We start from the raw sequence: 27,124 nt of genomic DNA on the forward strand, positions 1-27,124 counted from the left end.
TTTAGAGACAGGGTCTCACTTCACTGCTCAGGGTAGAGTACAATCGTGCAATCATAATTCACTATAGCCTGGAACTCCTGGGCTCAAGGGATCCTCCAACCTCAGCCTCCAGAGGTGCGCTTCAGTTAATCTTAAAAAAAAAAAAACAAATCAGCGTCCTATTTAGTGTCCCACAGGTTACACATTGATCAGTACAACAATTTGAGAAATTTACAATAAGATTTTTTGCTAGTATGTTCCTATTGTTCTGCACAAAAAAGGAAAAAACAGAATCTTTTTTTTTTGAGACAAAGTCTCACTCTGTTGACCAAGCTGGAGCGCAGTGCAACCTCCACCTCCCGTTTTCAAGCGATTCTTCTGCCTCAGCCTCCTGAGTAGTTAGGACTACAGGCACGCGCCACCATGCCCAGCTAATTTTTTTATTTTTAGTAAAGACAGGGTTTCACTATGTTGGCCAGGCTTGTCTTAAACTCCTGGCCTCAAGCGATCCGCCCTTCTTGGCCTCCCAAAGTGCTGGGATTACAGGCGTGAGCCACCACACCTGGCCTGAAAAAACAGATTCTTTTTGTTTTTTCTGAGACAGAGTCTCAGTCTGTCACCGAGGCTGGAGTGCAGTGGCACCATTTTGGCTCACTGCAACCTCCATCTCCTGGGTTCAATCGATTCTCCTGCCTCAGCCTCTTGAATAGCTGGGACTACAGGCCCTCGCCACCACACCCGGCTAATTTTTGTATTTTTAGTAGAGACAGGGTTTCACCATGTTGTCCAAGCTGGTCTCGAACTCCTGACCTCAGGTGATCCACCTACCTCGGCCTCTCGAAGTCCTGGGATTATAGGCGTAAGCCACTGAGCCCAGGCAAAAACAGATTCTTTACTGGGAGACAGAATGTCACCATCGTGTCATAAGACTTCTCCAAGGTGGTTTAATTTGGAATCCTGCTTACTTTCAAAAGTGAGCTGAGGGTTATCAAATAATAACTACATTTATGAGCACTTCTGCTCTACCAGGCATGATGTGGACACTTGGCATACACACTGTTGGCTGATTAGCATGTAAGCTCCCTGAACCAGTGACCACCTCCCAGCTCAGTGTCAGGTATATCACAGGCACACTCAAAATCTTACTCTTCAATATCTTTCCTTTTACATTATTTCATTTTTAAATTAACTTTTAATTTTTTATTGTGATAAAATAGACATTACATAAAGTTTACCATTTGGACATTTTTTTTGAGAGAGTCTCGCTCTGTCACCCAGGCTACAGTGCAGTGGTGCAATCTTGGCTCACTGCAACCTCTGCCTTCCAGGTTAAAGCAATTCTCCCATTTCAGCCTCCAGAATAGCTACTCCAGAGTAGTAATACTGCTGGCGTGCACGACCACACCCAGCAAATTTTTGTATCTTTGGTAGAGGCGTTGTTTCACCATGTTGTCCAGGCTGGTCTCAAACTTGTGACCTCAAGTGATCTGCCCACCTCGGCCTCCCAGAGTGCTGGGATTACAGGCATGAGCCACTGTGCCTAGCCAGAATTTGACTATGCTAAGTGCTTCATATAAGTAGTATTGTACAATATTTGTCCTTTTGAGTCTGGTTTATTTAACCTGGCATAATGTGTTCAAAGTTAATTCATGCCATGGCATGTTTCAGTACTTCATTTCTTTTTATGACCAAATAATAATTCCATTGTATAGACATCCATTCATTTGGTGTATCCATTTATCCTTTGATGGACATTTGAATTGTTTATACTTTTTGGCTATTGTGAGTAATGCTGCTATGGTGCTATGAACGCGGGTGTACAAATATCTGTTCAAGTTCCTGGTTTCAATTCTTTTGCGTCTATAACCCGAAGAGGAATTGCTGGATCACATGTTTATTCTGTGTTTTTTTGTTTGTTTATTTATTTATTTATTTTTGAGATGGAGTTTTCCTCTTGTTGCCCAGGCCAGAGTGCAGTGGCACGATCTCGGCTCACTACAACCTCCACCTCCTGTGTTCAAATGATTCTTCTGCCTCAGCCTCCTGAGTAGCTGAGATTACAGGCATGCACCACCACGCCCAGCTAATTTTTTGTATTTTTAGTAGATTCAGGGTATCCTCATGTTGGCCAGGCTCGTCTCGAACTCCTGACCTCAGGTGATCCACCCACCTCGGCCTCTCAAAGTGCAGGGATTACAGGTGTGAGCCACCGCACCCTACCCTGTGTCGATTTTTTTCCTTTTTGTCTTTTTTTTGAGACGGAATCTCACTCTGTCGCCCAGGCTGGAGTGCAGTGACGCACTGTCAGCTCACTACAATCTCTGCCTCCCAGGTTCCCGCATTTCTCCTGCCTCGGCCTCCCAAGTAGCGGGGACGATAGGTGCACACCACCACGCCCAGCTAATTTTTTTTTTTTTGTGATGGAGTCTCATTCTGTTGCCCAGTTGCAACCTCCACCTTCTGGGTTCAAGCAGTTCTCCTGCCTCAGCCTCCAGAGTAGCTGGGATTACAGGCACGTGCCACCACACCCAGCTAATTTTTGTATTTTTAGTAGAGACGGGGTTTCACCATGTTGGTTAGGCTGGTCTCGAACTCCTGACCTCGTGATCCGCCCGCCTCGGCCTCCCAAAGTGCTGGGATTACAGGCGTGAGCCACCACGCCTGGCCTTTTTTTTGTTTTTTTGAGAGGGTCTTCATTCTGTCGCCCAGGCTGGAGTGCAGTGATGTGACCTCCGCTCACTGCAGCCTCTGCCTCCCAGGTTCAAGAGATTCTCGTGCCTCAGCTTCCCTAGTAGCTGGAATTACAGACGCACATCACCAAGCCCACCTTTTTGTATTTTTAGTAGCATTCCAATCTCCCTTGGGTTAATGTAGAGGAAGGGATCCAAAGGGTCAGGGAAATTGGAACGCTAGAGTGGATTAGTCACTTTAGACCTACTCATCCCCACTGGGAGGGTCCAGAAGACCTATCCTTCACCATAGGGTATAACTTTGTGAAACAGATTTCTGAAGGGAGCACCCGTGTCCTTGAAGAGCTCTGTGATTGCTCCTCTCTGTATGCCAGATCGTACAGTGGGAACTGCACTCAATTGGAAAACTTAAACGCAGTGGGAATAATTAAATCCCAAGGTGGCAGGAGCCAAGTTGCAACACTCAACCATCAAAGGCAAGGAAGATGTAGTTACCGTAATGGACAGCAGAGGCAAAGCAGCAATCGGAATTGTCTGACTCATTGATAGAAAGCCTACTGAATTCTTTTTTTTTTTTCTTTTGAGACAGAGTCTTGCTCTGTTGCCCAGGTTGGAGTGCAGTGGTGTGATCTCGGGTTACTGCATCCTCCCCCTTCTGGGTTCAAGTGATTCTCCCGCCTCAGCCTCCCGAGTAGCTGAGATTAGAGGCATGTGCCACCATGTCCAGTTAATTTTTTTCTTTTTTTTTTGAGAGGGAGTCTTGCTCTGTTGCCCAGGCTGGAGTGCAGTGGTGCAATCTCGGCTCACTGAAACCTCTGCCTCCCAGGTTCAACAAAGGTTTTTACAGGCTGGGACTACAGGCCCATGCCACCATGTCCAGCTAACTTTTGCATTTTTAGTAGAGACGGGGTTTTACCATGTTGTCCAGGCTGGTCTCGAACTCCTGGCCTCAAATGATTCACCCCCCCTCAGCCTCCCAAAGTGCTGTGATTACAGGCATGAGCCACTACGCCCAGCCCAATTTATTTTTTTTTTTTGAGATGGAGTTTTGTTCTTGTCACCCAGGCTGGAGTACAATAGCACAATATTGGCTCACTGCAACCTACACCTCCCGGGTTCAAGCGATTCTCCTGTCTCAGCCTCCCAAATAGCTGGGATTATAGGTGCCTGCCACCATGCCCGGCTAATTTTTTTGTATTTTTAGTAGAGGCGGGGTTTTGTCATATCGGCCAGGCTGGACTTGAACTCGTGACCTTAGGTGATCCACCTGCCTCGCCTCCCAAGATGCTGGGGTTATAGGCATGAGCCATTGCGCCCAGCCCACCTGGCTAATTTTTGTAAATTTTTAGTAGAGACCAGGTTTCGCCATGTTGGCCACGCTGGTCTCAAACTCCTGACCTCAGGTAATCCACCTGCCTTGACCTCCCAAGGTGCTGGGATTACAGGCATGAGCCACTGTCCCTGGCCCAATTTTTTTTTATTTTTGTAGAGACAGCGTTTTACCATGTTGCCAGGCTGGTTTCAAACTCCTGACTTCATGTGATCTGCTGCCTTGGCCTCCCAAAGTGCTGAGATTACAGGTGTAAGCCACCATGCCCAGCACCTACTGCATTCTTAATTTGTATAAATAGAAAATTTCCAGGTTGAGTGGACAAAAGACTAATTTGAATTATAAAACAGAGAACCGGCCAGGCGTGGTGGTCTCCCATATTTCCCCAAGGAGACCTCTGGGCTAAGTTAACTGCATTAGGGAAAGGGGAATAATTAGACCTTTGAGGGAGTACTGGACACTGGCTCTTAGCTGACATTTATTCCAGGGGACCCAAAACATCATTGTGGTCCTCCAGTTAGAGTAGGGACTTATGGAGGTCAGGTAATTACTGGAGTTTTAGCTCAGGTCCAACTTACGATGGGTCCAGTGGGTCCCTGTACTCATCCTGTGGTCATTTCCCCAGTGCCAGAATGCATAATTGGCATAGACATGCTTACTAGCTGGCAGAATCCCCACAATAGCTCCCCGAGCAGTAGGGTGAGGGCTATTGTGGTGGGAAAGGCCAAATGGAAGCTATTAGAGCTGCCTCTGCCTAGAAAAATAGTAAATAAAAGACAATATTGGGCCCGGCACAGAGGTTCACACCTGTAAGCCTAGCACTTTGGGAGGCTGAGGCGGGCAGATCATCTGAGGTCAGGAGTTCAAGAGCAGCCTGGCCAACATGATGAAACCTTGTCTCTACTAAAAATACAAAAAATTAGCCAGGTGTGGTGGCAGTTGCCTGTAATCCCAGCTATTCGGGAGGCTGAGGCAGGAGAACCACTTGATTCCGGGAGGTGGAGTTTGCAGTGAGGCAAGACTGCATCACTGCACTCCAGGCTGGGCAACAAGAGCAAAATAATATTGCATCCCTGGAGAGATTGCAGAGATTTGTGCCACCATAAAGGACTTGAAAGACAAAGAGGTGGTGGTTCCCACCACATCCTCGTTCAACTCTCCTATTTGAAGAAGAAGGCAGGTGGATCTTGGAGAATGACAGTGGATTATCGTAAGCTTAACCAAGTGGTGACTCCAGTTGCAGCTGCTGTACCAGATGTGGCTTTATTGCTTGAGCAAATTAACACATCTCCTGGTACCTGTTATGCAGCTACTGATTTGGCAAAAGCCTTTTTCTCCATTCCTGTCCATAAGGCCCACCAGAGGCAATTCGCCTTCAGCTGGCAAGGCCAGCAATATACTTTCACTATCCTACCTCAGGGGTATATCAACTCTCCAGCTTTGTGTCATAATCTTGTTCGCAGAGATCTTGATCACTTTTCCCTTCCATAAGAAATCACACTGGTCCATTACATTAATGACATCATTATGCTGATTAGACCCAGTGAGAGAGATGTAACAAACACACTGGACTTATTGGTGAGACATTTGCATGCTGGGGAATGGGAAGTAAATCTGACTAAAATTCAGGGACCTCTACCTCAGTGAAATTTCTAGGGGTTCAGTGGTGTGGGGACTTGCCTGTCGAGATATTCCTTCTAAGGTGAAGGATAAATTGCCGCATTTGGCCCCTCCTACAACCAAGAAACAGGGACAGTGCCTACTGGGCCTATTTGGATTTTGGGAGCAACGCATTCCTCATTTGGGTGTGTTGCTCTGGCCCATTTATCAAGTGACCCGAAAGGCTGCCAGTTTTGAGTGGGGTCCAGAACAGGAGAAGGCTCTGCAACAGGTCCAGGCTGCTGTGCAAGCTGCTCTGCGATTTGGGCCATATGACCCAGCAGATCCAATGGTGCTTGAGGTGTCAGTGGCAGATAAGGTTGCTGTTTGGTGCCTTTGGCAGGCCCCCGTAGGTGAATCACACAGAGGCTTCTAGGATTGTGGAGCAAGACCCTGCCATCTTCTGCAGATAACTACTCTCCTCTTGAGAAACAGCTCTTGGCCTGTTATTGGGCTTTGGTAGAAACTGAACGTTTGACTATGGGTCATCAAGTCACCATGCGACCTGAACTGCCTATCATGAACTGGGTGCTTTGTGACCCATCTAGCCATAAAGTTGGGTGTGCACAGCAGCATTCCATTATCAAATGGAGGTGGTATATATGTGATCGGGTTGGAGCAGGTCCTGAAGACACAAGTTGCATGAGGAAGCGACTCAAATGCCCATGGCCCCCACTCATGCCACCCTGCCTTCTCTCCCCCAGCCTGCACCAGTGGCCTCATGGGGAGTTCCCCCGATGAGCTGACAGAGGAACAGAAGAATAGGGCCTGGTTTACAGATAGCTCTGCATGATATGCAGGCATCACCTGAAAGTGGACAGCTGCATCACTACAGCCCCTTTCTAAGATATCCCTGAAGGACAGCGGTGAAGGGAAATCCTCCCAGCGGGCAGAACTTTGAGGAATGAACCTGGTTGTGCTTTTTGCTTAGAGGGAGAAATGACCAGATTTGCAATTATATACTGATTCATGGGCTGTAGCCAATGTTTTAGCTGGATGGTCAGGGACTTGGAAGAAGCATGATTGGAAAATTGGTGAGAAAGACATTTGGGAAAGAGGTATGTGGATGGACCTCTTTGAGTGGTCAAAAACTGTGAAGATATTTATATCCCATGTGAATGCTTACCAAAGGGTGACCTCAGCAAAGGAGATTTTTTTTTTTTTTTTGAGATGGAGTCTTGCTCTGTTGCCAGGCTGGAGTGCAGTGACACGATCTCGGCTCACTGCAACCTCCGCCTCCCAGGTTCAAGCAATTCTCCTGCCTCAGCCTCCAGAGTAGCTGGGACTACAGGTGTGTGCCACCACACCTGGCTAATTTTTTTGTATTTTCAGTAGAGACAGGGTTTCACCCTGTTAACCAGAATAGTCTCGATCTCCTGGCCTCGTGATCTGCCCGCCTCGGGGTCCCAAAGTGCTGGAATTACAGGCTTAAGCCACCACGCCCAGCCAGCAGAGGAGAATTTTAATAATCAAGTGGATAGGATGACTTGTTCTGTGGACACCACTCAACCTCTTTCCCCAGCAACCCCTGTCATCGCCCAATGGGCCCATGAACAAAGTGGCCACGGTGGCAGGGATGAAGGTTACTAATGGGCTCAGCAATAGGCTGGGCGCGGTGGCTCACGCCTGTAATCCCAGCACTTTGGGAGGCCGAGGCGGATGGATCACCTGAGGTCAGGAGTTCGAGACTAGCCTGACCAACATGGAGAAACCCTGTCTCTACTAAAAATACAAAAAAATCAGCCAGGTGTGGTGGTGCATGCCTGTAATCACAGCTACTCGGGAGGCTGAGGCAGGAGAATTGCTTGAACTCAGGAGGCGGAGGTTGTGGTGAGCCAAGATCGTGCCATTGCTGCACTCCAGCCTGGGCAACAAGAGTGAAATTCCGTCAAAAAAAAAAACAAACTAATGGGCTCAGCAACATGGACTTCCACTCACCAAGGCTGACCTGGCTACGGCCACAACTGAATGCCCAATTTTCCAGCAGCAGAGACCAACGCTGAGCCCTTGATATGGCACCATTCCTCAAGGTGATCATCTAGCCACTTGGTGGCAGTTTGACTATATTGGACCTCTTTCATCACAGAAAGTGTCCTCGCTGGAATAGACACTTACTCTAGATATGGGTTTGCCTATCTTGCATGCAATGCTTCTGCCAAGACTATCATCCATGGACTTACAGAATGCCTTATCCACCATCACGGTATTCCACACAGCACTGCCTCTGACCACGGCACTCACTTTACAGCTAAACAAGTGCGACGGTGGGCTCTTGCTCATGGAATTCACTTGTCTTACCATGTTCCCCATTATCCTGAAGCAGCTGGATTGATAGAACAGCGGAATGGCCTTTTGAAGTCACAATTACAACACCAACTAGGTGACAATTCTTTGCAGGGCTGGGGAAAAGTTCTCCAGAAGGCTGTGTATGCTCTGAATCGGTGTCCAATATATGGTACTGTTTCTCCCATAGCCAGGATTCGAGGTCCAGGAATCAAGAGGTGGAAATGGAAGTGGCACCACTCACCATCACCCTTAGTGATACACTGGCAAACTTCTTGCTTCCTGTTCCCACGGCATTATGTTCTGCTGACCTAGAGGTCTTAGTTCTAGAGGGAGGAACGCTGCCACCAGGAGGCACAAGGATTCCATTAAACTGGAAGTTAAGATTGCCTCCTAGGCCAGGCGCAGTGGCTCACCCCTATAATCTCAGCACTTTGGAAGGCCGAGGCAGGCAGATCACCTGAGGTGAAGAGTTCAAGACCAGCCTGGCCAGCATGGTGAAACCCCATCTCCACTAAAAATACAAAAAAAATTGGCCGGGCATGGTGGCTCACGCCTGTAATCTCAGCACTTTCAGAGGCTGAGGCAGGTGGATCATCTGAGGTCAGGAGTTCAAGACCAGCCTGGCCAATATGGTGAAACCCCGTGTCTACTAAAAATACAAAAAAATTAGCCAGACGTGGTGGTGGGCGCTTGTAATCCCAGCTACTCGGGAGGCTGAAGCAGGAGAATCGCTTGAACCTGGGAGGTGGAAGTTGCAGTGAACTGAGATCACACCACTGCACTCCAGCCTGGGCGACAAGAGCAAAACTCCGTCTCAAAAAAAAAAAAAAAAAAAAAAATGCTGGATGCAGTGTCTGACGCCTATAATCCCAGCACTTTGGGAGGCCGAGGCGGACAGATCACAAGGTAAGGAGATAAAGACCATCCTCGTTAACACAGTGAAACCCCGTCTCTACTAAACATACAAAACAACAACAACAAAAAAAACTTAGCCAGGCGTGGTGACGGGTGCCTGTAGTCCCAGCTACTTGGGAGGCTGAGGCAGGAGAATCGCTTGAACCCAGGAAGTGGAGGCTGCAGTGAGCCGAGATTGCGCCACTGCTCTCCAGCCTGGGCTATAGAGCAAGACTGTCTCAAAAAACAAACGTGTGACGTAAGATTTATTACCTTCATATCAGACCGGACCTGGTGGCTCACACCTGTAATCCCAGCACTTTGGGAGGCCGAGGCAAGCCAATCACTGGAGATCAGGAGTTCAAGAACAGCCTGACCAGCATAGTTAAACCCTGCCTCTACTCAAAATACAAAAATTAGCCAGGTGCAGTGGCACACGCCTGTAATATCAGCTACTCAGGAGGCTGAGGTGGGAGCCTCACTTGAACCCAGAAGGCAGAGGTTGCTATGAGCTGGGATCATACCACTGCACCACTGCACTCCAGCCTGGGCGACAGGGCAAGACTCCATCTCAAAAAATATATATATACATATTATCAACTTGATTGGCTTGAAGGATGCAAAATATTGTTCCTGGGTGTGTCTGTGAGGGTTTTGGCAAAGGAGATTAACATTTCAGTCAGTGGACTTGGAGAGGCAGACCCACCCTCAATTTGGGTGGGCACCATCCAATGAGCTGCCAGCGCGGCTAGAATAAAGCAGACAGAAGGTGGGAGAAGCTGACTTGCTAAGTCTTCCAGGCTTCATCTTTCTCCAATGTGGGATGCTTCCTGCCCTCAAATATCAGACTCCAAGTTCTTTGGCTTTTGGACTCTTGGACTTAGACCAGTGGTTTGCCAGGGGCTCTTGGGCCTTTGGCCACAGACTGAAGGCTGCACTGTTGGCTTCCTTAGTTTTGAGGTTTTGGGACTCAGACTGAGCTACTATTGGCTTCCTTTTTTTTTTTTTTTTTTTTTTTTGAGACAGAGACTTGCTCTGTTGCCCAGGCTGGAGTGCAGTGGCACAATCTCGGCTCACTGCAAACTCCATCTTCCAGGTTCACGCCATTCTCCTGCCTCAGCCTCCCGAGTAGCTGGGACTACAGGCGCCTGCCACCACGCTGGGCTAATTTTTTATATTTTTAGTAGAGACGGGGTTTCACCGTGTTAGCCAGGATGGTCTCGATCTCCTCACCTCGTGATCCGCCTGCTTCGGCCTCCCAAAGTGCTGGGATTACAGGCATGGGCCACCTCGCCGGGCCTTTTTTTTGAGACTGAGTGTAATGGTGCTATCTTGGCTCACTGCAACCTCTGCCTCCGGGGTTCAAGCAATTGTCCTGCCTCAGCCTCCCGAGTAGCTGGGATTACAGGCGCATGCCACCATGCCCCGCTAATTTTTGTTTATTTTAGTAGAGACGGGGTTTCATCATATTGGTCAGGTTGGTCTTGAAATCCTGACCTCAGGTGATCCGCCCGCCTTGGCCTCCAAAAGTGTTGGGATTGTAGGCATGAGCCACCGTGCCCAGCCCACTATTGGCTTCCTTGCTTCTCGATTTGTAGATGGTCTATCATGGGACTTCACTTTGTGATCATGTGAGTCAATTCTTCTTAATAAACTCCCTTTGGCCAGGTGAGGTGGCTCACACTTGTAATCCCAGCACTTTGGGAGACCGAGGTAGGCAGATCACAAGGTCAGGAGTTACAGACCAGCCTGGCCACCATGGTGAAACCTTGTCTCTACTAAAAAAAAAAAATACAAAACTTAGCCAGGTATGGTGGCATGCGCCTGTAATCCCAGTTACTCAGGAGGCTGAGGTAGGAGAATTGCTTGAACATGGGAGGTAGAGGTTGCAGTGAGCCAATATTGCTCCACTGCACTCCAGCCTGGGCAACAGAGCAAGACTCCATCTCAAAAAAGTTTTAAAAAATAAAATAAAATAAAAATAAACTCCCTTTCATATATACATATGTCCTATTAGTTCTGTCCCTCTAGAGAACCCTGACTAATACAGATTTTGGTACCATGTTGGCTAAGCTGGTCTTAAACTCCTGATCTCAAGTGATTTGCCTGCCTTGGCCTCCCAAAGTGCTGGGATTACAGGCATGAGCCACTGTGCCCGGACTGTGTTGATTTACTTTATTTTATTTTATTTTATTTATTTTATTTTTTTTATGTGACAGAGTATTGCTGGAGTGCAGTGGCACGATCTCAGCTCGCTGCAACCTCTGCCTCCTGGGATCAAGCAATTCTCCTGCCTCAGCCTCCCGAGTAGCTGGGATTACAGGCACCCGCCACCATGCCTGCCTAATTTTTGTGTTTTTAGCAGAGATGGGGTTTCACCATGTTAGCCAGGCTGGTCTCGAACTCCTGACCTCAAGTGATCCACTCGCCTCAGCCTCCCAAACTGCTGGGATTACAGGCATGAGCCACCATGCCTGGCCCACACCTAGCTAATTTTATAAATTATTTGTAGAGATATCTTTAGGTCTTGAACTCCTGGTATCAAGGGATCCTCTCACCTTGGCTTCCCATAGTGCTGGGATTACATGTGTGAGCCGTAGCAATGGTCTTTATTATTATTATTATTGTTATTTTGAATTATTGTTATTTTGAATTATTGTCTGGCAGCCTCTTGGGCCAGAGTAGGCTCAGAGAGACTCCTGATATATATATTTTAATAATAGCTATCCTAATGGGTGTGAAGTGCTATCTCATTATGGTTTTGATTTGCATTTTCCTAATGATTAGTGATGCTGAGCATCTTTTCATGTGCTTATTGGCCATCTTGGGAGAAATGTCTATACAAGTCCTTTTGCCCATTATTGAACTGGGCTGGGTTTGTGTTGTTGTTGTTGAGTTATGAGTTCCTTATGTATTATGGATATTAATCTCTTATCAGATATATTATTTACAAATATGTTCTCTGATTCTGTGGATTGTCTTTCCACTCTGTTGATAGTGTCCTTTGATGTACAGTACAAGGGTTTTCTTTTTTTTTTTTTTTTTTCTGAGACGGAGTTTCGCTCTTGTCCAGGCTGGAGTGCAATGATGCTATCTCGGCTCACCGCAACCTCTGCCTCCTGGATTCAAGCGATTCTCCTGCCTCAGCCTCCCGAGTAGCTGGGATTACAGGCATGCACCACCACGCCCAACTAATTTTTTTTGTATTTTTAGTAGAGACAGGGTTTCACCATATTGGCCAGGTTGGTCCTGAACTTCTGATCTCATGATCTGCCCACCTCGGCCTCCAAAAGTGCTGGGATCACATGCGTGAGCCACCATGCCCGGCTTTTTTTTTTTTTTTGAGACAGAGTCTCACTTTGTTGCCCAGGCTGGAGTGCAGTAGCACGATCTCGGCTCACTGCAACACCGCCTTCCGGGTGCAAGCAATTCTCCTGCCTCAGCCTCCCAAGTAGCTGGGATTACAGGCGCCTGACACCAGGCCTGGCTAATTTTTGTATTTTTAGGAGCGACGGGGTTTCACCATGTTGGCTAGGCTGGTCTCCAATCCCTGACCTCAGGTGATCCGCCCACCTCGGCCTCCCAAAGTGCTGGGATTACAGGCGTGAGCCACCGCACACGGCCGGGTTTTTCATTTTAATTTTAAAATTAATGTTAACATTTTAAAATTTGATGAAGACCAATTTATTTTTTGTTGCTTGTGCACCATTGTGTTATATCCAAGAAATCATTGACAAATTCGATGTCATTTTCCCCTGTGTTTTCTCTAAGAGTTTTATAGTTTAAGGTCTTACATTTAGGCATTTAGGTCTTTGATCCATTTTGAATTAATCTTTTTTTTTTTTTTTTTTGAGACGGAGTTTTGCTCTTGTTGCCCAGGCTGGAGTGCAATGGTGCGGTCTCGGCTCACTGCAACCTCCGCCTCCTGGGTTCAAGCAATTCTCCTGTCTCAGCCTCCTGAGTAACTGGGATTACAGGCACGCTCCACCACGCCCGGCTAATTTGTATTTTTAGTTAGAGAAGGGGTTTCTCCATGTTGGTCAGGCTGGTCTTGAAATCCCGACCTCAGGTGATCCGCCCACCTCGGCCTCTAGGAGTGCTGGGATTACAGGTGTGAGCCACTGCGCCCGGCCTTGAATTAATCTTTTGTATATGGCATAAGGCATAGAAAAAGTTTGCTAAGGGCTGGTGAAGGTAATTTCAATTTCCTCTGCTTCATAAAATAACATTGCAAGCCGGGCGCGATGGCCACGCCTGTAATCCTAGCACTCCTAGAGGCCGAGGTGGGCGGATCACCAGATCAAGAGATGGAGACCATCCTGGCCAACATGGTGAACCCGTCTCTACCAAAAATACGAAAATTAGCTGGGCGCGGAGGCGCACGCCTGTAGTCCCAGCTACTCCGGGGGCTGAGGCAGGTCTCCTGAAGTCAGGGACTAGGTTTATTCCATTTGCTGCTATATTGTAACACAGTCGCCAAATAATTTTTTCATACGCGCGCCACCACGCACGTATAGCTTTTGGGATCTCCTGCTTTGTTGCTCAAGCTGGCCTCCCACACGAGAACACACGGGATTAACCCACCTCCACTTTCTCAATCCCAGCATACAGCTCCATATTACCCTGCTACTTACATATTGTATTAACTAATTAGCCTGCTAATTGTCACTGAGCTCACACAAATAACCACGTAACCTAGGAAAACACAACATACATCCTCTCCGAACTACAGAAACACATCATATTATCTAATATAAAACATCAAAACGGGGCGCCGGGACCAACGATCACCAGCTGCCCAAATAGCAAAAAATTATGCTTCCGAAATCTCTTGATGTCGATTCCGCACGAAGAGCAATCAAGTTGCCCTACGTGTGCCACTCACGACAGAAGCCCTTTTTGCTTTCTCCAGCACCAAAGCAGGGTGGCAGTGTTATCAAATCCATTTTATGGTAAAGGTGACCACAAAATCCAAGCAACTCTTTATTTCAACTTCCTGAAGTTGAAGAGCGAATTCCATTTCTTCTGAAGTGAAAGGAAGACTTCACAAGGAGAATCTAGAATTTGTGCTTTCGATTTTTAGTTAGAAGAAAAAGACGTGAGTTGATATGCAAATATACGCAGGGCTTGCTGGGAAGGTGCTGGCAGGCACCCAGGGAGTGGCGGGGAAGAGCGGCTGCGCGAGCGAGGGAGGAACTGCTCCTTCCGGTTGCAGTAAGTGCTGGGTCTCTGTTGTCAACTGCTCACGACATAAGGCGTCTTGTGGCGTTGGAATACCGGCTCTCAGAGGCTGTAGGTATCTGGGGAAAACAAGAATCACAACCTATACAAATTGAAAATGTGTAACTTGTGCCACCCCTAGCCACCACCTTGGAGCAGCCCAGTCAGGCGTGCAGTGGAAGCACAAGGTCGCAAGGTCACACATAAGCTGATTGTCATGGTGTGTTCATATTGTGGCACGCTATATGCTGCACTTCGAATGAGTATTAGAATTTTTTTTTTTTAAATCGAGTGAAAAGAGTTGTAGAATAAGGTACAGCATAGCATTAATGTGAAAAATGAAATACTGTTCCTCAGATGACGGAAGTAGATCTTTATCAACACAATTTTTTTTTTTTTTTGAGACGGAGTCTCGCTCTGTCGCCCAGGCTGGAATGCAGTGACGCGATCTCGGCTCACCACAAGCTCCGCCTCCCGGGTTCGCGCCATTCTCCTGCCTCAGCCTCCCAAGTAGCTGGGACTACAGGCGCCGGCCACCATGCCCGGCTAATTTTTTGTATTTTTAGTACAGGCGGGGTTTCACCGTGTTAGCCAGGATGGTCTGGATCTCCTGACTTTGTGATCCGCCCGCCTCGGCCTCCCAGAGTGCTGGGATTATAGGCGTGAGCCACCATGCCCAGCCTGTTCCCATTTTTTTTATGGATAATGATGGACGGTTGCTGTGGGTCATGCCTGTAATCCCAACACTTTGAGAGCCCAGGAGTTTGAGACCACTCTGGGCAACATATAGAGACCTCGTCTCTACCCCAAAATAAAATATTAACCGGGCATCGTGGCATGGGCCTGTGGTCCCAGCTACCCCAGAGGCTGAGGCAGAAGGATCGCTTGAGCCGGAGAAGTCAAGGCTACAGTGAGCCATAATCATGCCACTGCACTCCAGCCTAGGTGACAGATGAAGATCTTGTCTCAAGAAAATAAAAAAAACAATATGTGACAATTGTAAAGAAATTGAAACAGCACAGAGATGATATAAAATGTGAAAATGCTTCCTCCAAACTGTTAACAGTTTAGTGTTTATCTTGCCAGACTGCTTTCTATGTATGTACACATTGTATACATATAAATAAATGTTTTCAGGCCAGGCACGGTGGCTCATGCCTGTAATCCCAGCACTTTGGGAAGCTGAGGCGGGTGGATCACCTAAGATCAGGAGTTTGAGACCAGCCTGGCCAACATGGTGAAACCCTGTCTCCATTAAAAATACAAAAAATTGGCTGGCTGTGGTGGCTCACGCCTGTAATCCCAGCACTTTGGGAGGCCGGGGCGGGTGGATCACAAGGTCAGAAGATTGAGACCATCCTGGCTGACACGGTGAAACCCCGTCTCTACTAAAAATACAAAAAATTAGCCGGGTGTGGTGGCGGGCGCCTGTAGTCCCAGCTACTCAGGAGGCTGAGGCGGGAGAATGGCGTGAACCCAGGAGGTGGAGCTTGTGGTGAGCCGAGATCGCACCAGTGCACTCCAGCCTGGGCAACAGAGCGAGACTCCGTCTCAAAAAAAAAAAAAAGAAAAGAAAATTGGCCGTGTGTGGTGGCGGGTGCCTGTAATCCTAGCTACTAGGGAGCTGAGGCAGGAGAATCACTTGAACCTGGGAGGCAGAGGTTGCAGTGAGCCAAGACTGTGCCATTGCACTCCAGCTTGGGCAACAAGAGCGAACTCCGTCTCAAAAAAATAATAATAGATAATAAAGTAAAATGTTTTCAACAAAAAATATAGACTGTTAGGTATTTTACTTTCTTTAATATATTTTAATAATACATGGAGGTCCCTGCTCTTTACAAAGTAGAAGTCACAAGAGAAAGGAGATAAACAAACAGCTCTTACATTGTAATAGGAAGCAGATGTATAAACTTGTGAGAAGCCCAGAGATGGTGCTGTCAATTGCTCTTCCTACCATCCACCAGTGTTATCTCTCTCTCTTTCTGAGACACTGTGTTGCTCTGTTGTCCAGGATGGAATGCAGTGGTGCAATCATAGCTCACTGCAGCCCGGAACTCCTAGGCTCAAGCAGATCCTCCTGCCTGTCAGTCTCCTGAGTGGCTAGGACTACAGGTCCACACCACCATGCTTAGGCTAATTTTTTTTTTTTTTTTTTTTTTTTTTAGAGACAGTGTCTCCCTATCTTGCCCAGGCCGGTCAAACTCCTGGGCTCAAGCAGTCCTCCTGCTGTGCCTCCCAAAGTGTTGGGATTACAAGTGTAAAGCCACCACATCTGACCTTATCTCTCTCTCTTTTTTTTTTTTTCCAGACAGTCTCACTCTGTTGCCCAGGTTGGAGTGCAGTGGCACCATCTCGGCTCGCTTCAACCTCTACCACCCAGGTTTAAGTGATTCTCATGCCTCAGCCTCCTGAGTAGCTTGGGACTACAGGCACGTGCCACTACACCCGACTTAATTTTTAAAATATTTTTAGTAAGTTTCACCCTGTTGGCCAGGCTAGTCTCGAACTCCTAACCTCAAGTGATCCACCTGCCTCAGCCTCCCAAAATGCTGGGATTACAGGCGTAAGCCACAGTGCCCGGCCTGGCCTTATCTGTTTTTTGTTGTTGTTGTTTTGTTTGAGATGGAGTCTTGCTCCCGTCACGCAGGCTGGAGTTCACTGGCTCAATCTCCGCTCACTGCAACCTCCACCTCCCGGATTCCAGCAATTCTCCTTCCTCAGCCTCCTGAGTAGCTGGGGTTACAGGCGTGCGCCACCACGCCCAGCTAATTTTTGTATTTTTAGTAGAGACGGGGTTTCACTATTTTGGCCAGGATGATCTCTATCTCCTGACCTCATGATCTTCCTGCCTCGGCCTCCCAAAGTGCTGGGATTACAGGTGTGAGCCAGGGCCTCCAGTCTCTATCTCTTAAAAAAAAAAAAAAAAAAGAGAGACCGGGCACGGTGGCTCACGCCTGTAATCCCAGCACTTTGGGAGGCTGAGGTGGGCGGATCACGAGGTCAGGAGATCGAGACCATCCTGGCTAACACGGTGAAACCCCGTCTCTACTAAAAATACAAAAAATTAGCCGGGTGCGGTGGCAGGCGCCTGTAGTCCCAGCTACAAGGGAGGCTGAGGCAGGAGAATGGCATGAACCCGGGAGGTGGAGCTTGCAGTGAGCCGAGATAGCGCCACTGCAGTCCGGCCTGGACGAAAGAGCAAGACTCCATCTCAAAAAAAAAAAAAAAGAAAATCTACTTGGGAAGCTGAGGTGGAGGAGGATCGCTTGAACACAGGAGTTTGAGGCTGTAGTGAACTATGATTGCGCCACTGCACTCCAGCCCTGGTGACAGAGTGAGACCCTGTATCATGTAACAATCGCCATAATTTCACTGTTCTTCCAATACCTTCCCATTGCATACTGAATATAATCTCAAGTCCCCATCATAGTCTAGTCTAAAAGGTCCAGACTATAAGAAACCCCTGCCTACCTCTCCAAACTCACTGTCTTTCCTGGTTACCAAAGCTCCAGCCACCTTGGCCATCTTGGTCCTTGACTAAGTGTTTTCCTTACTGAGGATCATGGCTCAGGCCATCAGCCAGCTAGATAAGTCTGGCTTATTCCATTTGTGCAGTTGCTAATGGTCTGTTTCCCACTCTAGGTTGCAAACTTTCTAAAGACAAGGATATCATCCGTCTTAGCCACCAGTTATGTACTTGGCACATAGCAAAAGGCTTGTCACACAATGAGACTCAAACGCTTGTCAAATGAATGTATATACATTCAACCTGGGTCTTAAAAAAGATGTATAGGTATTCAACAACAAAAAGTGGTATGCCAGACCCTAAAAAGAATGGAGAGCAGTGGCAAGGAAATAAGGCTAGGAATACAGCTTGGAGCCCAATGTTCATGAGGACTTGAATCTGAGAATTTGGATTGGGTGGCAGTGTAGAGGGTGGATTGGGAACGTGGTAGGATGAGGAATAGGAAGATATAAAGACAGGGCAGGATGCCGCACCAATCTGGGCACCTCTTCCTAATTTCTGCTGGCAGATACTGTGGCTCACTCTGGCCTGACACAGCTCTTTATACAATTTTTGGTGTGTTTGTGGGTTCTTCTCCATCTTACCGTGAACCTTACAGATGCTGGAATTGGGTCTTACTTGCATGCCTGACATTCCAGCATACAGTAAAAAATAACATATGTTCTCTTTTTTTTTGAGACAGAGTCTCGCTCCGTTGCCCAGGCTGGAGTGCAGTGGCGCGATCTCGGCTCACTGCAACCTCCGCCCCTCCAGGCTTAAGCAGTTCTCTGCCTCAGCCTCCGGAGTAGCTGCGATTACAGGCGCATGCCACCACGCCCGGCTAATTTTTTACATTTTTAGTAGAGACGGGGTTTCATCATCTTGGCCAGACTGGTCTTGAACTCCTGACCTCGTGATCTACCCTCCTTGGCCTCCCAAAGTGCTGGGAGTACAGGCGTGAGCCACATAACAGCAGTTCTCACCAAGCATTTGACAGCCGAAAAACTGAAAGCATTAGAGAATGCTACAGGACAGGCTTTGGCTTAGTACTGAGTTCTGAGTTTAAGCTGAGGCTCTGCACTTATTAGCTAGAACTTTGCTTAATCTCTCACAGGTCTCCTCTAAATGATTAAATGGCGTAAAGGAGGTAAACGGATTAGCACAATTCCCGGCAAATAGTAAGCACTCAATTGTTATTACTGAATTGCCAGTTCACAGGCACAACCAACCGATCTCTCTCATCTCCTGGTTCCTCTGTTGCCAACTTCCTCGTTGAGGTCCAACAGGATACCTGTGGGGTAATGTGTCCCAGATGATATCCCAGTCCTGACACCATGACAAAGGCACCAACCAAAAATGGCGACCTCAAAGCCATCCGAGGGCGTCAATTACCCGTCATGCTACCGATAGATAAATAAGCAGCGTCGGGAAGAAAAGCTAATGAAGGGTTCTTAACGCCGGGTTGGAATACACAGAGCTCGCTCGTGCTGCCAGTCAACCACAAGCAGTTAAAAGCGCAAGCTGCAGGGTGTAGCTACACACGGCTCAACATCGCCACCACGTGTCGGAGGGCAGTTTGCGCCTGCGCAAGCGAGGCGCGCGCCCGCCGGCCGGAAGAGCCGCGCGTTTCCGGGTTGGAGGCGGGGAGCGGTGCCGGAAGTAGTCGGGGAGGGCCGCGCAGTCGGACCGGCTGCTGAGACGAACGCTTCACTGGGGCAGTCTCCGCATATCATGGGGAGATAGACGCTGCTGCCTGTGAGTCTTGGGCCCTGGCAGTTGAGGAACAAGAGCGGGAGGAGGGAGTCAGGACCCAGACCTACAGTGGGTCAGTGTTCGAAGGACCAGGTTGTGGACGAGACGGGGCTGTGAGGATTCAGGCTCTTGGGAAGGGACTGACTGAGAGGATCAGGCTCGGAGAAGACGCGACTGTGGGGACCCGGGCTCCAAGACGGGACTTAGGGAACGGGGACGGATGCTAGTTCTCCGGCATCTGAGGGAAAGTGGTCTGAGAGGAGCAGGATTATGAGGACCCGCACTCCTACGAGAAGAGGGTCAGAAAGGAACGGGGCGTGAAGACACGGGCTCCGGAGAGGTAAAAGTGGAGCGGTGAGGACTTGGGCTCCTAAGAGGCAGAAGCGGGACAGTGAAGACCCGGGCTCCTAAGGATTCAGAAACGGGGCAGCGAAGACTTAGGTTCCTGAGGGGCAGAAGCAGACAGAGAAAACTTGAGTTTGGAAGGGAACAGAAGAGGGCAGTGAAGACTGGGGCTTCTTTGGGGACGGGATCCGGGCTTTGAGACTCCGAGTTCCTGAGTCTCGGAACAGGGCTGTGAGGACCCAAGCTCCTAAAAGCCTTGGATCTAAGGGACCATGGATGTGAGATCAGCCTACAAAGTAAAGGGAAAGGGTTTGGAAAAGGTTTAGTGATCCATTTTTTCACAGTATTCCCTGAACCCAGAGAGATAAAGGACGTATTCAGGGGAAGATAACTTCTCCTTCGCACTGCCTACTTGGCTCTTGGCAAGCTTTTCTTGTGTCAGATACTCAATCTAGGAAGCCCACATGCAAACATCTTCATTTTCTGCTTCATTCTTGGGAATCAGATGTGAAGTTGAAAACAGTTGGAACTCAGTTATATACTTGATAAGTGCTTTAAATCCCATTCCACTCAACCCTGAATGAGCACAGATCTCTGCATGTCAAATAAAAGAATGTCAGTGATGGAAGAGTCCCAAAAGATCGTCTTTTAAAAATTCCTATTTTACATTTAAGAAGGCTAAGGTTCAAAGAGGCTTAGGATTACAGTGAGGCAATGGTTAGTTAGATCATAATTTTAATAGAGTACCCTTCTGTGCGTAGCAAATGAGATGCTTGGTTAATGTTCCTTAAATGCTTCTAGAATCTTTGCTTTATCTTCAAACTCAGGAGGGAATTTTTTTTTTTTTTTTTTTGAGACAGGTTCTCTCTCTGTCGCCCAGGCTGAAGTGCAGTGGCTCAGTCTTCGCCCCGTGCACCTCAACCTCCTAGGCTCAAGCAGTCTTCCCACCTATACCTCCTGAGTAGCTGGAACTACGGGCGTGTGCCACCACGCCCTGCTAATTTTTAAATTTTTTGTAGAAACAGGGTCTCACTATATTGCCCAGGCTGGTCTCAAACTCCCAAGCTCAAGTGATCCTCCCACCTTGGCCTCCCAAAGTGCTGGGATTACAGGCATGAGTCGCCTCACCCCCCTTCCAGTTTTTGTTTTTGTTTTGTTTTGTTTTGTTTTTGAGACAGTCACCCAGGCTGGAGTGCAGTGGCACGATCTCGGCTCACTGCAATCTCTGCTTCCCCAGTTCAAACGATTCTCCTGCCTCAGTCTCTCAAGTAGCTGGAATTACAGGTGTGTGCCACAATGCCTGGCTAATTTTTGTATTTTTAGTAGAGACAGGTTTTTGCCATGTTGGCCAGGCTGGTTTCGAACTCCTGACCTCAAGTGATCCGCCCACCTCAGCCTCCCGAAGTGCTGGGATTATAGACATGAGCCACTGCGCCCGGCCCAGTTTTTATTTCCAGTAAAAACTGGAAACTTTTACAGTTTCTGATAATTTGAGTGTTGTTACTGTATTGACATTAATACAGTAAATGTCACTTAATAGTAAGGAAACCTTTATTTTTATTTTTGTATTTTTGAGACAGGGTCTTGTTCTGTTGCCCATATTGGAGTGCAGTGGCATAATCATAGTTCACTGCAACCTATATTCTTGGGCTCAAGCACTCCTCCTGCCTCAGCCTCCTGGTAGCTGGGACTACAGGTGTGAGCCACTACACCCAGCTAATTTTTAAGTTTTTTTGTAGAGACAGTGTTTGGCTGTGTTGCCTAGGCTGCTGTTGAATTCTTGGCCTCAAATGATTCTCCCGCCGTGGCCTCCCAAAATGTTGGGGTTATAGGCATGAGCCACTGCACCTGGCTGGAACCTTTAAATAAAGCTCAGTGTTATTTATTTATTTAATAAGCTGTTTGGAAAGTCATAAATAAGTGTGTCCTGTATTTTTAGTGCAAACATTTACTAGGGATGGCTGCTTTTGGATAAGGATGGTGGGGAGACTTGCACCAGTCACTTCCTTCAATATTAATATCTTTTTCTGAAACCTACTCAGACTAACCAGGCACAGCTTATGCACTTTTGAGTATTCTATGATTTAATTATCACAGCCCCACAAGTTAGATATTGTCAGTCCAGTTGTACAGATAATGAAATAGGTTTAGAGAGGTTAAATACTTTGCCTGAAATCACACAGTGACCCAACCCAAGTTACGTGTGCCTCTAAAACTTTTTTCTACTCTTCTAAGTGGATTACTCTCAGTTTGTCCATCAGCAAAATAGAAGTAATCGTTATACAAAACATATAATTGAATGAAAGCATCCCCTCCTTCTTAAGGCTCCTCTAAATGTCAAGGACTATAACATATTAGGGTACTTACGTATTGTGGCATTTGAAAACTAAATTCTGTTTTCACAGAAGCATAGATTATTCAAAATGGGAACTTTGTAGAGCTTTTCCTTGCAATGTAGAAAGACATTTTTAATTTTAGATTTAGGAGGCCAAGAAACTAATTTGGACTGGGCATGACAGCTCACGCCTGTAATCCCAGCACTTTGGGAGGCCAAGGTGGGAGGGTCACCTGAGGTCAGGAGTTCGAGACCAGCGTGGCCAACATGGCAAAACCCTGTCTGTACTAAAAATACAAAAATTAGCTGGGCATGGTGCACGTGCCCGTAGTCCCAGCTACTCTGGAGGCTGAGGTGGGAGAGAATCACTTGAATCCTGGAGGTGGAGGTTCCAGTGAGTCGAGATTGTGTCACTGTACTCCAGCCTGGACAACAGAATGAGACTCTGTCTAAAAAAAAAAAGTAATTTGAAAAACAAGGGCTTAAATTTGATTAACTTTCCAGCTAATTATATCATGAACTAGATGTTTGGGGGAATTGGGCTTAGTTAAAACTACTATTTTTTCCCCAGGGTTAGCCTGTACTATTTGCAAGCGCCTATTATGTATAAATGATCAAAACTTACTTATACCAACTTATAAGGGAAAGCATACCCATGCCCATGTCACCACTTCAAAGTACTTGATGGTTTAATTAATGATAATTTATTCCTGAGTTAACATCCTTACCTATACTTGCAAAATGTACTTTATTTCATTTGTGGCTCTAGTGTTGACTTATTATAATAGGACTTCAAAATACCCGATCAGAAAATCATTGCATTATAATTAGAGCCGATAGGAACAAAGGACAAAAGGACATATTACCTTTTTTTGTGTGTGTGTGTGAGACGGAGTTTCGCTCTTTCACTCTTGTTGCCCAGGCTGGAGAGCAGTGGTGCGATCTTGGCTCACTCCAACCTCCGCCTCCTGGGTTCAAGCGATTCTCCTGCCTCAGCCTCCCATGTAGCTGGGATTACAGGCGTGCGCCACCATGCCTGGCTAATTTTTGTATTTTTAGTAGAGACGGGTTTCACCATGTTGGTCAGGCATGTCTTGAACTCCTGACCTCAGATGATCGCCTGCCTCGGCCTCCCAGAAGGTGGGAGGTGGAAGTTGCAGTGAGCCGAGATCACACCACTGCACTCCAGCCTGGGCAACAGAGCAAGACTCTGTCTTAAAAAATTAAAATAGGCCAGGCTGGGCGCGGTGGCTCACGCCGGTAATCCCAGCACTTTTAGAGGCCGAGGTGGGCGGATCACGACGTCAGGAGATCGAGACCACGGTGAAACCCCGTCTCTAGTAAAAATACAAAAAAAATTAGCTGGGCGCGGGCACCTGTAGTCCCAGCTACTCGGGAGGCTGAGGCAGGAGAATGGCGTGAACCAGGGAGGCGGAGCTTGCAGTGAGCAGAGATTGCGCCACTGCACACTGCACTCCAGCCCAGGCGACAGAGCAAGGCTCCGTCTCAAAAAAAAAAAAAAAAAAAAAAAAAAATTGGGCCAGGTGCGGTGGCTCATGCCTGTAATCCTAGCACTTTGGGAGGCTGATGTGGGCAGATCACCTGAGGTCAGGAGTTCGAGACCAGCCTGGCCAACATGGTAAAACCTCGTCTCTACTAAAAATATAAAAATCAGCTGGACATAGTGGCGTGTGCCTGTAATCCCAGCTACCTGGGAGGCTAAGGCAGGACAATCGCTGGAACCCGGGAGGCAGAGGCTGCAGTGAGCCCATATCGCGCCACTCCAGCCTGGGTGACAGAGCGAGACTCTGTCTCAAAAAAAAAAAAAATTAAAATAGACCGGGCGCGGTGGCTTATGCCTGTAATCCCAGCACTTTGGGAGGCCGAGGCGGGCAGATCACCTGAGGTTGGGAGTTCGAGACCAGCCTGACCAACATGGAGAAACCCCATCTCTACTAAACATACAAAATTAGCTGGGCGTGGTGACCCATGCCTATAATCCCAGCTACTCGGGAGGCTGAGGCAGGAGAATCCTTTGAACCTGAGAGGCGGAGGTTGTGGTGAGCCGAGATTGCCCCTTTGCACTCCAGCCTGGGTGACAAGAGTGAGACTCTGTCTCAAAAAATAAAATAAAATAAAATACAAAAAATAACTGGATGTGGTGGCAGACACCTGTAATCCCAGCTACTCAGGAGGCTGAGGCAGGAGAATCACTTGAACCCAGGAGGCGGAGGTTGCAGTGAGCCAAGATTGTGCCACTGCACTCCAGCCTGAGCGACAGAGTGAGACTCCATCTCTAAAAAAAAATAATAATTAAAAAATATATAGGAATGGGGTCTCACTACATTACCCAGGCTGGTCTCAAACTCCTGTCATCAAGTGATCCTCCTGCATCTGCCTCCCGAAGTGCTGGGATTGTAGGCATGAACCATGACACCTGGCGAAGACATACTACTTTTGATTGGGATTCTTTATGGAAAGCCCTAAAATATTTTGTAGGCACTATATCAGCAATGTTTACAGGCTGCACTGTGAAACAGGTGTGTTGGAGGCAGACAGACTTTGAAATCTCTATGTATGGACTTAATTTAAGTCAGACAGGGAGGGTAAAGAGGGCAAAAATGAAAAAAAGAGAATCTTTTTTCTGGAGACGGAGTCTCACTCTGTCACCCAGGCTGGAGTGCAGTGGTGTGATCTCGGCTCACTGCAACCTCCACCTCCCGGGTTCAAGCACTTCTCCTACCTCAGCCTCCCGAGTAGCTGGGACTATAAGTGCACGCCACCATGCCCGGCTATTTTTTGTATTTTTAGTAGAGACAGGGTTTCACCATATTGGTCAGGCTGGTCTTGAACTCCTGACCTCGTGATCCGCCTGCCTCGGCCTCCCAAAGTTCTAGGATTACAGGCGTGAGCCACTGCGCCCGGCCTTTACACTGATTTTTAATGCTGAAAGGGACTTTAGAATTTGCCTGGTCTGGCCAGAGGCAGAGGTTGCAGTGAACCAAGATCGTGCCACTGCGCTGGAGCCTGGGTGACAGAGCAAAACTCTGTCTCGAAGAAAAGATAAAAAGAATTTGCCTGGGCCAACTCCTAATTACAGATGTGGAAATTGACCAAAGATGGCATCCAGCCCTCTTGATTTGGGTTTTCCACAGTACCTCTCATCAGCCTCCTGCTGACCACTTGTTGTTACCATTTTTTTCCAATCCACCATTCTTTTGTTAATCTCTGAAGTCATAAAGAATACTTATATGGTGCCAGCATACGTGGATATGTGTGCTGGGTTAGCAGCAGGATGGGTGAAACACTGGTATTTTTTGAGAGATGGGGTCTTGCTTTATTTTCCAGGCTGGAGCATGGTGGCTGGCCACAGGCCTATCACTACAGCCTCGCACTCCTAGGCTCAAGCCATTCCGTCACCTCAGACCTCATAGTAGCTGGGACTATACGTGTGCTCCACTGCATTGAGCAGTATGTTGATTTTTTTTTTTTCCCTGAGACAGGGTCTTGCTTTGTCACCCACGCTGGAGTGCAGTGGTGCCATCACATCTCACTACTGCATCAACCTCCTGGGCTCAAGCGATCCTCCCGCCTCAACCTCCCAAGTAGCTGCGACCACAGCTGCATGCCACCACGCCTGGCTAATTTTTTGATTTTTTTTTTTTATTTGTAGTGATGAGATCTCACTATGTTGCCCAGGCTGGTCTCAAACTCCTAGGCTCAAGTGATCCTCCCGCTCAGCCTGCCAAACTGCTAGAATTATAGGTGTGAGCCACCAAGCCCACCCTGTACTTCATTATTAACTTAATTTTTTCAAATGAGAAAATTGAGGCATAAAGAGATTATGTAACTTGCTCAATACAGCTGAAAACTGGTACAGTTGGTACTTAAACCCAGATACTGCTACCATGGTTCATATCCTTGACCACTGTACTATACACTATACTACCTTTTGTTGATGTTAGAGACAGGATCTTTTTGTGTTGCCCAGGCTGGTCTCCAACTCCTAACCTCAAACAATCCTCCCATGTTGTCCTCCCAGAGTTCTGGGATTACAGACGTGGGGTCCCACATGTGGCCTATACTGCCTTTTTGATAAGTCAAAAGCAGCTGGAGCCTCAACTAACCAATCCTAATTGCACACTGGAAAAAAATCTTGCATTTCTGTTGCTCTCGAGTCTCACAGACTGCAAATAATTGATCCTTTTTAGCTTATTTAGGCTGGGAAATATGAGCTCATTTAGATACATTTAGAGGCCAGAGAGGAAAGAAACAGCCAGGTAGAAAAACCAGTCATTAAGTGAAGTCATGCACCACAGTATAGGGCTTTTATGCCATCAGGCCAGTCCTCTTGATTCCAGTATTTTGCTTAAATAATAAATTACTAAACATTTCAGAGGTAAAAAAAGGTTTTGGAGGCTACCTTGTCTTCTGTTCCCCTTTCTCTTCACCTTTGTTTTGTTAAAAAAAAAAAAAAAAACAGTTAATGGAATAGATGCACAGAGAATACCAGGGTCTTACAACTATTGCCAAGGTCTCCTTAATTCCTACCCTGTGAAAAATTAGATCCTCTCAATACAATAATAGGGTTGCAGCTAGACTTCTGTTTGAAGTACAAGGTTGTTAAAAGGGAAGCAATTAGGGCTTGTCATCCTCAGCCAGTCAACCACAGTTTAAAAGGAGGGAGGATAGGCCGGGCGCAGTGGCTCATGCCTGTAATCCCACCACTTTGGGAGGCTGAGGTGGGCGGATCACGAGTTCAGGAGATTGAGACCATCCTGGCTAATACAGTGAAACCCCATCTCTACTAAAAATACAAAAAATTAGCCGGGTGTGGTGGCAGGCGCCTGTAGTCCCAGCTACTCAGGAGGCTGAGGCAGGAGAATGGCGCGAGCCTGGGAGGTAGAGCTGGCAGTGAGCCAAGATTGCGCCACTGCACTCCAGCCTGGGTGACATAGCGAGACTCCATCCAAAAAAAAAAGAAAAAAAAAGGAGGGAGGATAGATGTGGTTTTATTTATTTATTTATTTATTTTTTGAGACGGAGTCTTGCTCTGTCACCCAGGCTGGAGTGCAGTGGCGCGACCTCAGCTCACTGCAAGCTCCACCTCCCGGGTTCGCGCCATTTTC

At 47.4% G+C, this 27,124-nt stretch overlaps 1 protein-coding gene, 1 long non-coding RNA gene and 1 other non-coding gene across 6 annotated transcripts in view; 1 reads left to right on the top strand and 2 right to left on the bottom strand.

Annotated features, from left to right (window-relative positions):
• Positions 1–13,605: 13,605 nt before the first annotated feature.
• LOC129023901 (U11 spliceosomal RNA) lies at positions 13,606–13,739 on the bottom strand. Its single transcript, XR_008496968.1, has one exon. It is a non-coding gene; the product is annotated as a U11 spliceosomal RNA (small nuclear RNA).
• Positions 13,740–13,808: 69 nt separating this feature from the next.
• Positions 13,809–19,176, bottom strand: LOC129042268 (uncharacterized). Its single transcript, XR_008504092.1, has 2 exons — positions 18,793–19,176; positions 13,809–14,138 (listed from the first exon to the last, which is right to left on the bottom strand). It is a non-coding gene; the product is annotated as an uncharacterized LOC129042268 (long non-coding RNA).
• A 9-nt stretch (positions 19,177–19,185) lies between these two features.
• Positions 19,186–27,124, top strand: part of TAF12 (TATA-box binding protein associated factor 12) — a 39,675-nt gene continuing 31,736 nt past the window's right edge. The window contains exon 1 of one of the 4 annotated variants that reach the window (XM_054498038.2): positions 19,186–19,318. The gene's annotated coding sequence lies outside the window, so the exon portion shown is untranslated. Of the gene's footprint in view, positions 19,656–27,124 lie in introns of all 4 variants that reach the window. The other 3 variants (XM_063667128.1, XM_063667129.1, XM_063667130.1) reach the window with 3 other exon arrangements.

The sequence above is a fragment of the Pongo pygmaeus genome, chromosome 1 (assembly GCF_028885625.2).
Source record: "Pongo pygmaeus isolate AG05252 chromosome 1, NHGRI_mPonPyg2-v2.0_pri, whole genome shotgun sequence".
Taxonomy (NCBI): domain Eukaryota; kingdom Metazoa; phylum Chordata; class Mammalia; order Primates; family Hominidae; genus Pongo; species Pongo pygmaeus.